We start from the raw sequence: 13064 nt of genomic DNA, 5'->3' as shown, positions 1-13064 counted from the left end.
TGAACTTTGGAACTTTGAATATGTGTCATATTCTGTACTTTGTGTATATGTATATGAAAATATAAATATTGAATAAATTGTTAAAAAGAGGAAAAAGAAACGCGACATTTATCTCTTTTGATTAACATTGAAAATTTGAAGATTTCTTGTAAGTTCAGAATAGCCTCAACTATTTTAATTCTAAGAAATTTAAAATATATATACATTTTCAAATTTAGGATGTATGATATCAGAAGAGAAGGAAAACGCGTAGAAAAATCGATACTTTTGTATCAAACTAGCTTAAGAAATAATGAAACAATAATTTAAACTACAATTCATTTTCTCTCACGAGATAAGACGCGAAGGAAGTAAGTTGCGTTCGATTGTCTTATCTCTGATGCACGGCGACGATAATAAAGGAGTAATAAACTCGCCTTGGACGGTTTGTAGCTTGTCGATATCGATTTATCCGGATGATATTTCGGTCGACCTTGTGCGATTATTACGACTGGGATGGCAACGACGACGACGACGACGACGACGACGACGACGACGACGACGACGACGTCGACGATGGTGAGAACAAATAAAGGAGCATACGTTAGACAGCGCGACGGAATGAGAATTTATTTGCTTCGGCGTCTCTTTGCCGTTTATTTATTTATTCTCAACACAGCTTTTGCATGGGAACGTTTGCGTCGATACAAGGAATTTGTGCAGTCTTTTGCAGGCTGCCCTCCGTACTGGGAACGAGAACGAGCGATCGTCGTTTCGCTCAATGGAAAATAAAGAATTTCAGTTTACGATTTAAAAAAATGAAGGAACACGCGTGAATGTGCGTTTTACTATACAGACCGGTACGTAGTGTAGATATAACTTTATTCCAAGGATTAGGTTGGAATTAAATCTCACCGAAGTCGCAGTTACACCTGATACCCTGTAAATCGTATAACACACATTGCATTTCCAATTATCGTCTAGTAGACTTACTTATAATCCGTTAAACTGTAAATATCCTAGTCATTACATAGTCTCTTAATCAAATCTTCGAACGTCAAGTTTAAGAAACCGGACAAGATCCGCTCACGGATTAACGGTAGTTACGATTTCGTGTTTCTACTCCTTATATGGTCGAGTAATTATTAAAATGTTTCGAAATAATAATGGACAACTCATCAAGGAACGTGGTCTGTCGGGGCGTATCAGTGATGATATCTCCTGTTTGATTTACTTTGATAATTTTTTCTTCGATAATTTAACGGATTGTTATAAGTAAATCTACTAGACGATCATTGGAAATGCAATGTGTGTTATACAATTTACAGGGTATCAGGTGTAACTACGACTTCGGTGAGATTTAACTTTTTGTCTCGTTCGATTTTTCCGACGGCGCGACACTCAAGTCAAGTCACGGTAACGTCGCAGGATCGATCTTGCGGATGAGGAGAGTTCGCATCGCGTAATGCGATGCCGGTCGGAAACTCGATTCGAGTGAATCAAGCGTATGTAGGTACACACATCGCGCTAGGAGAGGAAGTGAGAACTGCGGAAGAGAGAGAAGTTGAAGTTCTCGGTCGATTCGAATGACAGGGCACTCGATGAGAGGGTGAGAAGGAGAGAAGGAGAGGCAGGGGGAAGTGTAGAAGATACACGGTGGTGTGTTCGTTGTGCATTTAACGAGATTTCGCGGCCGTTGACCGAACGTCGTTGACCACCGCCGGCCGTCGGATCGCCGCTACGGCCGACGATTAATTAACAGTTAATGCATCGCAATTATTGTGCGCCGGAATGCGCATTGCACTTACGCGCCATGCACTTTGGTTCGCTATTAAGCAAACGACCGGTCGCGGCGAATTGCAGTGTGTGCGATATGCCCGCAACGGCTCTTTCCGCATCTTCTCTCCGCGTTGAACGTTGGAAATTAGGCAGTTGGCAAGCCGACCGCACCGACGTGATTTCCCTCTAAAACTGGTGCTTGGAGACCGACATGTTGATGTGTGTTTTCAACGCGTAAATATTTCGTTGATCATGATTCACTGCTGCAAATACACATATCGAATCGCGGAATATTTAAATTCTACACGCTCTGCTACTCTGTAGGTTATGAATATTACACGAGACGACTATTTGACGTTCGTTAGAGAATCATTTAAACTTGAGCGGCACGAGCGTGTAATTAATAGTCAAACTTAATAGTCAACTTTACGGGAAGTTACGTTTAATATAATGATGCGTTACAGGGAAGGGTTATCTTTAATGGAATGATTCATTACAAGAAGGTATCTCTCTGAAATATTGATTCGATTCATTATGTTCAAGATTAAGCTCTCACACAAAGTCCTGCAATTAAGTTTAATTTAATTCACTGGAATGAAAATAGTTATAATTAATGAGATGAATAATTTAGTTAGCAAATTATCAAACCGATTGATGAGCTCAGACTGTGGCGCATAAAAAACTTAAGCAGTAAGCAAATCAACATATTGGATTTTACGTTATCGTTCTACCGTTTCTATCGATCGATTCGCTTCTTGCTTTGTGCCTTATACCTTTCTGCGTGCGTTATAATCTTTGTGTTTATTATATGTATATAGTATGTGTATCGTATATATTTATAATATAACGAGAAAATGGAACCTTTTAATTTTATAAGTAATTACATCAGTCAGGGTGCTTCAAAAATTGCTCATTTTCAGTGTCACTTTTCTTAAAAGGGGCAAGGGTGGGGCAAGGGCAAGGGGATCCTGTACTCGGACCATATTTCCTTATCCTCGCCTTCCGTTATCTCTTGAGCCATTAGAACTCGGTTGTGTTCGGCTTGGGTTCGTATTCGGTTCGGTTCGGTTCGGTTCGGTTCGGTTCGGTTCGATTTGGAGGGCAGTCCTCCACGTGTGGTCTGCCCCGGAGAGGGTCTTCCCTAGAGATATTTCTAACGCAGGTATTCGATCGATAACGACGCTCTTTCGTGTGGTACGTGGGTGATGGTGTATTTATCGCATACAGACATACGTGTGCGCAACGGTACAATGCGTACAAATGCGCAATGATGACACGTGGAATTGTTGCGTGTTTTGCATAGCAGATACATAGTATTATAACCTCGTAAACGCAAGGAAGAAGATATCGATTAATGGGTTAACATATTAGCGCGTGGTGACGAAGGAGGTCGATGCAAACGTGCTCTACTTTGCTTGATATACTTAGGCTAGTTCGCAAGTTAATTCCGTGAATGCTGCTTCGATAGTTCTCGCCTTTCCAAAATAGAAATCTTTCGTTATTGTCGTCTTCTAATTCTGGCAAACGATTTGAAATTTATATACCTATATATATATATTAATATTAATATTTTGATAAATTATCATGTAATTATCTTATGCAATAGGGAATAAAGTAATCCATATATCGCTTTATAATGCTATATAAATACTTGCAAACGATTAATAGATATGAAATAGGTGTAATTCATGTTCCATTTCATTTTTTATTACATTCAGTGTAATAATGTTTCCCACGTAATTTCGGTTAGAGTGCATTTTTGCGAAAATGCAGCTTTTATACTTGCGGGTAAAATTGAGCTACCGCATTTTATATCTCTCTTATAATTTGGTTCAGCTGTAAATATAGAGCGCATTAGCATGACACTATAGCCACGCTATTATCATCATTTTAGTGTGCAGAGTTCAAGGAACCAAGAGAGGTGCACATTTTAACCCTTCGTAGGCACCGAGTTATAACATACCGAGTCTGTTGTGACCCAGGCGTTTCTCAAATTTTTTGGCACAAATTTGAAATTTTATTAAATAAAGGTTTTAACATTTGAATTAAATAACCATTTGGCAATGTAATATAAGTGTTTTATTAATTAGTAGAAAAGTAATTTTGAATTTTTCTAGATTTTTTTCAAAGTCTAGAACACACAGTAAGAAAACTTGGGCTGGAAAAAAGATCCGGAGTGTCAAAGAGTGCCTATGGAATAAATAAAGTAGATGTGAAGGATTAATTATTCCTTGTTTTGATTAGAGCACGATCGACATGCGCGCAGAATCTTATACGTATGTACATCTACATTATTTGCTTCAGGAAATATGTTCTTAGAGCATATAAGAATTTTGAAATTATAATAATTACAGTACTAAATTGAAATTATAATAATTATTGTATAACAATTATAATAATTTATAAATTAAATTAATATTAAATTACTGAATTAATACGTGTTACGTACATAAACACACTCATTTAAAGCTTTTTCAATTTAACTTTCAAATTTCGCATTTTAAGAAATTTTACAGAAAGTGATTTAAGAACTTAAGTTGTAACTCTCTCCTCTTATATCGAGTTACAGATTGATAAATACAGCTTGCAGTTAAATGCATTAAAAATTAAATAATCGACTTTTCGTTGTTTCGACTGATTCGAATGTAAAAGTGCGCTACGTTCACACATAGCAAGCAATTTATGCAATATATATGTACGTTAGGGGATCACGAGAAACCTATTTACTATAGCATTTCTCTTGCGTTCTTTACCCTTCTACCCCTTTTCCGGATACCCTCCTCCTTGCGCGGCAGGGTTACTAATAATAGCAAGCGGCACAGGACGAAAATAGGCCCTGTAGAACTATGCAGCACGCCGCTTGGAATTTCATCGTCTGCCGACCTCACAGTCGCACGGCCGTTTCCCCCTGAGTGTCCTAATGAAACCGTGCCGTTCTGCAAAGACATACGTCAAATTCTATCGTTTCTCTCTCAACGTATCTCTATTTTATAGAATTTACCTGCCGACAGCCACGCACGATGCGTGATTATGCGAATATGAGTGCGATATCACAGTTCCAAGTTGAAGTCTGCAATCTTAAAAGATCCCAAAGTGTTTCATCTGCCTCAAGTTTTGGATTTTTTAATTTGTTTTATTGATATAAACCTTTATTCGGTGTGATAAAGCTCTCAATTCTTTATTGGTTACTTTTCTATAATTATATGTAATTTGGGATTATTTTTGAAAATTTTAGTAAATATATAATAATTTTGAGATTCTTTTTACTAAATAGTGTAGCATTGCTTTTAATTATTGTATTGGCCTTATTTTTAAAATAATGTCGCGATAGGTTTTTCTTATTCGCTTTTCTTTTTGTTAACAAATGATTGAATCTCCTATGAGTAATGAATAAAAAATTAAAATCGACGATAGAATGTTCTACTGAATAGACATTTATTCGACAGAATAATTTATCCTTTGAAAGAATTTTTCATTTCACTGAAACATTTTCGACATGCGGAAATTTTATTTATTGCGGAGGGGCACGGTATTTTTTCATGGAAATAAACCAACACGTTCTCCAACAGATAAGGGCTTTCGTAACTTTGAGATTTAGAAGCGATTTTGAATCCAAATACAGTAAACATTTATTGTGCAAAAATTTATACAGTTGCCAAGTCGTTTAACTCTAATAGATCTCGAACAGTATACTTAATAGGATTATAGGATAAGCAAGCTGGGGTATTGATCCACAAGTGGTTGTGTCAAGAAAAATTATCGTTGATTTTAATCTTAAAAGCGCCTTCACTATGTATGTTTTTGTCAAATTTTCTTATACAGAATTTTCCACTTTTTATATTTAATCATTTTTTCTTTAGAAACTTACTTTTTAAAATATATCTAGCAAGGACAATTTTGACTTTATTTTCCTTGATTCTTTCTTCTTGTGGCATTGATTTATGTATCGATAAACTGTTTACCGTGGGCTTGGATTTTTATATTTAGTTGCCGTTCTTTGTATCTTATTTTTATTCTTCATGGTACCTTGGTCCTAAGAGAAAACTAATTGTTTATCTGAGCGCGGTGCTCGCAGCTCGACGGGTTAATCGATATATAACGTTGCAATTCTGCGAGGTGACATTTAAAACTGTGTATACGGAAGTTGTGTGAATAATAATTCAAACGAGGCGGTACGTAATCGAACGTATCGAGAGACAACGCGTGGGATAATCGCATTGGTTATTGCGTATTCAAAAGATGTATATATGGCTGGCGAGAGTACTATCAGTAATAATAATCGGTGCGCGTTTAGCGTCTCGTGCGCGTTTATTTTCACTGCGTTTGAGATGAATTGTTTAGAAAGTAGGATGCGCGCGCGCGAATTTTGTACGCGCTGGTAATCGATTATGCAGATCGATCTCGCGCGGTAAAGTGGAAATTGTTCTTTCTCTCTTTCTCTCTCTTCTCTCTCTCTCTCTCTCTCTCTCTCTCTTTTCTCTCTCTGTCAATGCAGAAATGATTAATGACAGCATTTTCATCCGCGGAAACACTGATGATACTTTGGAAAACTTGAAAATGGTGCTAATGTCATTTACATTTTCTACCTACCTGCATTACAAAAAAAATATTCTACAAATCCTCTCTTGAGATAGTTAAAAAAATTTTTTAAAGTTGCTTTATTTTTATTTTTATTTTATTATCTTTCAAAGATTAATATTAATATCTAGATTGACAGAGTTGTATCTTAGTATGACAGTTAATTTGAATTTAAATAATTTTAATTGAGCAAGCTTAACATTTTTTTTTATGTTACTCGTGGAATAAAAATCGTAATATCTTTTATATTAGACACTTTCGTATTTCTTGCACATATATACATATATATATATATATATATATACATACATGGTCGATTGCATTTTATTAGCACGATTCGTTCGGTAAATCAATCAAAGTCAATCAGTAGATTTTGCATCGAAAAGATCGAGTAGTTCCATCGAGTCATTTCGACGCTCCGGCTTTGCCTCCATCTCACGAATATTATTTCTGGGGCCTCGGATCGAAGGCGAACTTATTTTCAGACATGGTGGGCCGTGAACGCGAGCATTTATATCGAAGTCGGTTCTTTTAATCTTTCGATTGCGGAACATCTATTCGCGACTTTAGAGTCGACGCGTAGCAATATTATACAACGGACCGGGCCGCACGTGTATTCGTAGTTTCTATTTGTATCTGATATTAAAAGAATCTACTATACGGATGTGAATATCAACATATATATAAATGAAATTCGGTAACTTTCTAATGGTTGCAAATAAAATATTATTTTGACATTACGAATAGTAGTATATTCGCATTTTTTTTTTTTTTTAAGAACGCTATGATACATTCAGAGTAATTAAATCTTCGATAAAAAGAACATTAATTAATCTCTTTTTATTTTGAGACGATTGTTTTTTAACTCGAGAAATTATAATAATAAACGATAGTGATGATCAATAATATACATGTTACGAAAGTCTTTTAATATTTCATCTGTTCTTTTGTAATGATAAATAATTATGCACATACGCCACGAAGGGAAAGAAATAAGTTTAGATTACAAATTTGAAAACTTGGAAAGTTTCGAAGAAACTTTTGGAAAATATTATAGATTTAACGAATGTAATGTCATGGAGAAGTTTTCGAATTTTCGGGTATAGGTCAGAGCGTCACGAACTTAACAATTGGATAGCGTCGCTGGAGTTTCCGAAAAGTAATCCGGCTTTGTGCCGTGATTTTAGCGAGTGACAAGCGCGAGCTTGTGTGATCTAAAAATAATGGCATTCTCGTATACATGTGTGTGAGAGATGCCAAGGTCCATTACTTTACCGCTGGGAGAAGAAGAATGAAGGGGACGCGAAGGACTTGTACACATACACACGTCTCCTCCCATTTCTCTCGAGACAGGTACGGTTTCGCCTACTGTCCTCGCTTATCCTCGAGTGACATCCTGCGAGAACGATAAAGTTCTTTGCCGTTTGTCTGAATGCGGTGGAATACGACGCTTAAATGATAGATCAAAGGCTACCGCCACGGATGCAGGAGAAAGTGCGGTCGAAGAGCTCGTGTTGCAACGTTACAAAGAGAAGCGAAACGAGCTAAATAATTACGGGAGATAATCATTGTAGGGTTCTCTTATCAAGAATTTTGAATAAATTATTTCTTATATACGAGAAATGGTTTATTAAATTCGTGATTAATAATCGACTTACGAAAGATTTATACATGCTATTAGGAATTTCATGTACCTATAGATGATACAATTATATACAATTTTTTATATCTTTGAATCTCTATATTTTACAATTGGATAACTATTTTAGCTTGATACACTTGACGGAACATTAACGGCGTTACTTGGAAAGACTTTAATAGTATTATTAATTAAAGATTTTTTTTTATTTTGAAATTTAAAAAATTTTGTGGAAGTTATTCTTAATTGTTTATTTCATAATGCTTGTTTGTACTCTCAATCGAATCTTCTTTACTTTTTCGAAGGAAATATATGTTCTTATCGAGTAGACAGGTCGCCAACTTTAATGATGTACGTTCATTCTCTGACCTCTTCCTACCGGATTCGAAAGGCATTGTCACAGGAATGCAGCTGATATTCTTGGAAACTGGGGCGTTAAACTTTATTCCTATCCGCAAACTGCTCGTACCCGGTTCCACCTGACGTCCAAATTCATGAACGTGATACTACGGAGTATGTTCTCCTAGATATACATATACAGCCGTGTATCGTTTAAGTAATCGTGATTGGTTGACAAGTCGGCCTAGATTCTCCTCATAAAACACGCGAAAGAATAATCGTACAAAATGTAATCACTTTTATATATGTTATATGTGACAGTACGGGTTACAGTATTATTCAATATTTTTATTCATATTTTATATGTATTGTGTAATAAAATTTCTTAACCAATCTTTAAGAGCTATTTTTAAGAAAATTTTTTAATAAACTTTATTATTTCTCATTTTTTTAAGTAAGATATTAAAAAATTTTACTTTTTAACACACACAGAATTTTAATTATATTTTATTTATTTATATTGCAACGGATGTTTAATAAGAAATATTTAGAAATTGTAAGGGAAGATGACATTTCAACGCATAATATTCAAAAATTATAAGCAAAGATGCACTTTTTATTAATAAGTAGAATTTCTTTCGTAGAATTCTAAATAGAATTTTTCTGTGCCGAAGATCCGGGTTTAAATTCATTTACGTATCAAATGATTTTATTTCATCGTCATCTCTCGAATGGCGTACCATCGAGAGCATCTTTGCTGCAATAATCTCTTTTAATAGGCTATTTGGAACTGACGTTAAAAACTGTATGACTCACGTATGTACTTATATGTGTGTGTGTGTGTGTGTGTTATATGTAAAAAAATTATATATCATCATGTCTTTGATAAGAAACTATAACAGATATTTAGAAGAAGAATTTCTTTAATTGAATCTCTTACGTAGAATGTGGGATATTTACGTAGAATATTATAATATACAATCTGAATACAATATTATAATATACGCGAATCTGAATACAATTTATATAGTATCAGAGCTACACCAGCTTTATCATCCGTAATACTCTCGTATGTTAATAACAATGCAAAACATTCTCGTTCCTGTCAAAGCAACCTTGTTGCGCGGATTTCAAATTAGCAACTTTGTCATCATGCTTGATTGAAACGCGTCGACAGTTGGGAAAGTAGTTTAGTTTCCGTCAAATTGCATTTACGGCATTAAAACCGATTTCAATTTGTAAGCTTGTTCACGAGCTGTAACGTGGTTAACAATTTTCCAAGTATACTTTCAATAGCAGGATAAACTACGGGGCGCGGGACATCAGCGATGTCTTGCTCCGACTTTGCTTTCGTCTTTGCCGTGACACTAAAGAGTCACCGCATGGAAATAATTTTAATCTTTAGCAAAGTCACATGATTGTATAAAGAAGAGAGCTACGACTCGGACCTCGATCTCAGACCTCGATCTCAGACCTCGATCGAGAGATTAGAAAGAAGGTTCATCGCTTTATTTACACGAGTATTTTTTTCTTACGTAAGAGGGCAATGAACCGTGATAACAAATGTGCAGATCGATTAGGATCCGCCTCGGGATCCGCATTAATTATGAACGTTACATGGTACGTTCATTGCTCTCTTGTATGTATGTTGCGTCATGTACACGATTAATACGAATTGTGTTAATACGAATCGTACATACTGGACCGACAAGTGTGTACACCGAATGATTATCTTATAGAAATTCAAACGTCGTGCTCTTTATACTTTAGATATGTATAGCCTTAGTAGATTATCGCTTTGGATTGTTTGTTTATTGATTTGATTCGAGTATTGAGCACCCTCTTTACTATACAGTACTTATAGTTTTATAAGTGATTGTGATATCAAGAATGTAAGTGACACGTCTAACTTTTTAGAAACAATGAAAGAGAGAGAGAGAGAGAGAAAGAAAGAAAATTAAATTTACACCTGCATATTCTTAATTGAATGCATAAATGTTATTCAAGCTTAATGATAACCGCTGCATCACTTTTATGCCAACATAACTTTCTCATACATTTTTCAGAACTTATTTCAAAGTTTGTAAATTTGTGTAACTTGTGTTCTTGAATTTTGTTCCGAAATATGAGAAAATCGTAAAATGTGTCACGTGAATGATGAACATATTCACGCATGTATTTACAATGTTCCTACACGTAGCGATAAAACCGTACAAAGTAATCAATGACTTCTTTGTACAAGTGAAGGAGTCGTTTGTTGAAAAATTATCGCAACAGGTTTCGCGCTTGGCTGTTCTATTTACTCCGTGAGTTGCCATAATATGTCCCGCGACTGTAGTGCGCACTCATTGAAATATGAGACTGCGTGCAGTCGCAATGCGACTGCATTACAAATTCACCGCGGATGTCACGAGGCACACGGACGGAAATAAATTCCCGTGGAAAGTATGCAATAGCACTCTCTCTTCGATCGATGTCGGTATCAATCTACAAAAATACGAAGTTCTTACTCGACTCCATTTTAAACGAGACATTACAAATTTTTTGTTTTTCATCGACGCTTACGTAAATGGAATAATATAATCATGCAGTTGTCACGATTTTATCAAAGAAACACCTTTGCAATTTTAATTTTTTTCTTTATCATGTAATGCAAAGTTAACAACCGTTATTTTCGCATTATGATTTTATAACACGCATATGCATTATATTCCTATACTTTATATTTACTTTATAATTGTTTCCCTTCTTTTCGTTGATTAATAATATATTTATTTTGCTAATAACAGAAACGTAATGTCATTAGAAAGAAATTATATATTTATTAAGCTTCTATTCTCTCATTAAGATTAAATTTCAATTAAAATTACGATTTTTTTCAGGAGAGTTATTACGTCAAGATTTTTACTATGAATTAATCCATAAAATATTGTATAATTAGATAATCATAGTTTTTTGGTCGAACTGATACGATGTAATCTTTCGAGTATAGTAATTAACAACGTATAATTATTTAATCGAGGTCGATGAATCTTTTTAAGAAGTCAACTTAGGAGTTTTGACAACTTTGATTCGTTGTACAGCATAATACGGCATTAGATCGTATGATTGTTAACTCGTATATCATTTCGCGCAAACCGGTTTCGTTTATGTCACAATCATTCTTATTATTTTTTTTTATTTTGTATGTATAAGGCTATTACATACGATTAGCAACAACTGTTTAATAATAGTACGAAGTTTTTTTTCTAAATTTTTGTTTTTTTGTTTTTTTTTTTTATATAATTGTGTAAGTTTAATAATGTAGAGTACAAAAAAAAGGACAGGTGATATTTAACATCACAGAATCGTGTGAACATGCATTTAATAGTAAATATAGAAACTCACAATAATTTATTAAAGAACTTCTACTTCTTCTATAATTATAGATAAATAGATTTTAATTTATGCAAATTTAAAGCAGAAAAGCTGCAGTTGCTTGGTCGATGAAATTTTCCTGTATCACAGTGATACTCAATACGATTTATAACTTAGGCTAGCAATACATGTGATTGATTATTGTCCATTAAATTATGTCAGCTGGAGATTGCACGAGGAATGGAAAAAGACTCGAAAAGGGTGCGAAGAAGAATGTAGCGGGAGGAAATAAAAAGAGATGATGGAACGGTTACAGCGCGAGATTTTTATTTCTTCGATCGGTATCTTTATTTTATTAACCTCGACCTTTTTGCGCTCAACTTCTTTCGGACTACCTCGGTCTTTCTTTTTCCTATGTTTCATGTGTATCATGCAAACGTGAGCGTCGTGAATTTGCAGAATTGGTCGACTTGTTTTCCCCTTCGAACTGCTTTCTCACGTTTTCGCGAAATCGCATCACGCATGAAATTTTCACGGGCGTCTGATCATATTCCAGTTTAAAGAGGATAATCTGTTGCGTAATCTAGAGCGTATTAATCTACTATTACGCGGACGTTACTTCTATTGTCGCAGGAATTTTGCCAAATACACGAACCTTTTAAATACACTGATACATGAAATATTAAGCGTCGCGCGTTCGGAGCCATTTCGCTAGAAATATCTACTTACTCCTCAAGAATAGTAGAATTACCGGAAGAACTTGTTATAGCATTTTTTTTCTCGGCGCCTCGTGTATAATTCTCAATTCTGCGCAGCATCAAAAGATATAATCGTATGAAATCATATGGTTATGATATTTATATAAAGACTGACATAAAGTATTTTTTACGATTTGATTTTTATTATCGATATAATAATATAATTAAATGTATTCTTTAAAAGAGTCTTTTATATATTCTTGTTTCGTGCTAATAGCTAAGAGTTGCTCAAACGTGTTATTATGTATGTATCAGAAACGATTTTTCTTGCTACAAAAACTTTGTATGGTTATAAGGGAGCGCTTTAATGAGTTCATTCTACATCGTGCCGAAGTATATTGTATTTTAAATTGTCCCTTTATATTAAGGTAGTGTTGCGCACCGCTTTATGAACGTCGTAACACTTGGTTATTTACTATTATTACAACAGTTGGTACAGTTAGGTTATGCAAGTTAATCTACTGATTAAATTATATAGGTAATTTGAAAAATTCAGTCTCTTTAATAATGATAACAGGGTTATACGCTTTTGTATACGTTATGGTGAGTATTTCTTTGTAACATTGATGAGATAAGAAAGATTCGGAAAATGACGGCAGTAAGTTATTATTAACGGAAAATTATAAAAAAATTAT

The 13064-nt window shown here is 34.8% G+C and overlaps 1 protein-coding gene across 16 annotated transcripts in view; it reads left to right on the top strand.

Moving 5' to 3' along the window:
• LOC108751406 (calcium/calmodulin-dependent protein kinase type II alpha chain) overlaps positions 1-13064 on the top strand; it is a 106085-nt gene that overhangs the window by 8277 nt on the left and 84744 nt on the right. The window lies entirely within an intron of this gene.

The sequence above is a fragment of the Trachymyrmex septentrionalis genome, unplaced genomic scaffold, assembly GCF_001594115.1.
Source record: "Trachymyrmex septentrionalis isolate Tsep2-gDNA-1 unplaced genomic scaffold, Tsep1.0 scaffold44, whole genome shotgun sequence".
In the NCBI taxonomy this organism is placed as follows: Eukaryota; Metazoa; Arthropoda; class Insecta; order Hymenoptera; family Formicidae; genus Trachymyrmex; species Trachymyrmex septentrionalis.
This window is presented reverse-complemented; position numbering and strand designations above follow the sequence as displayed.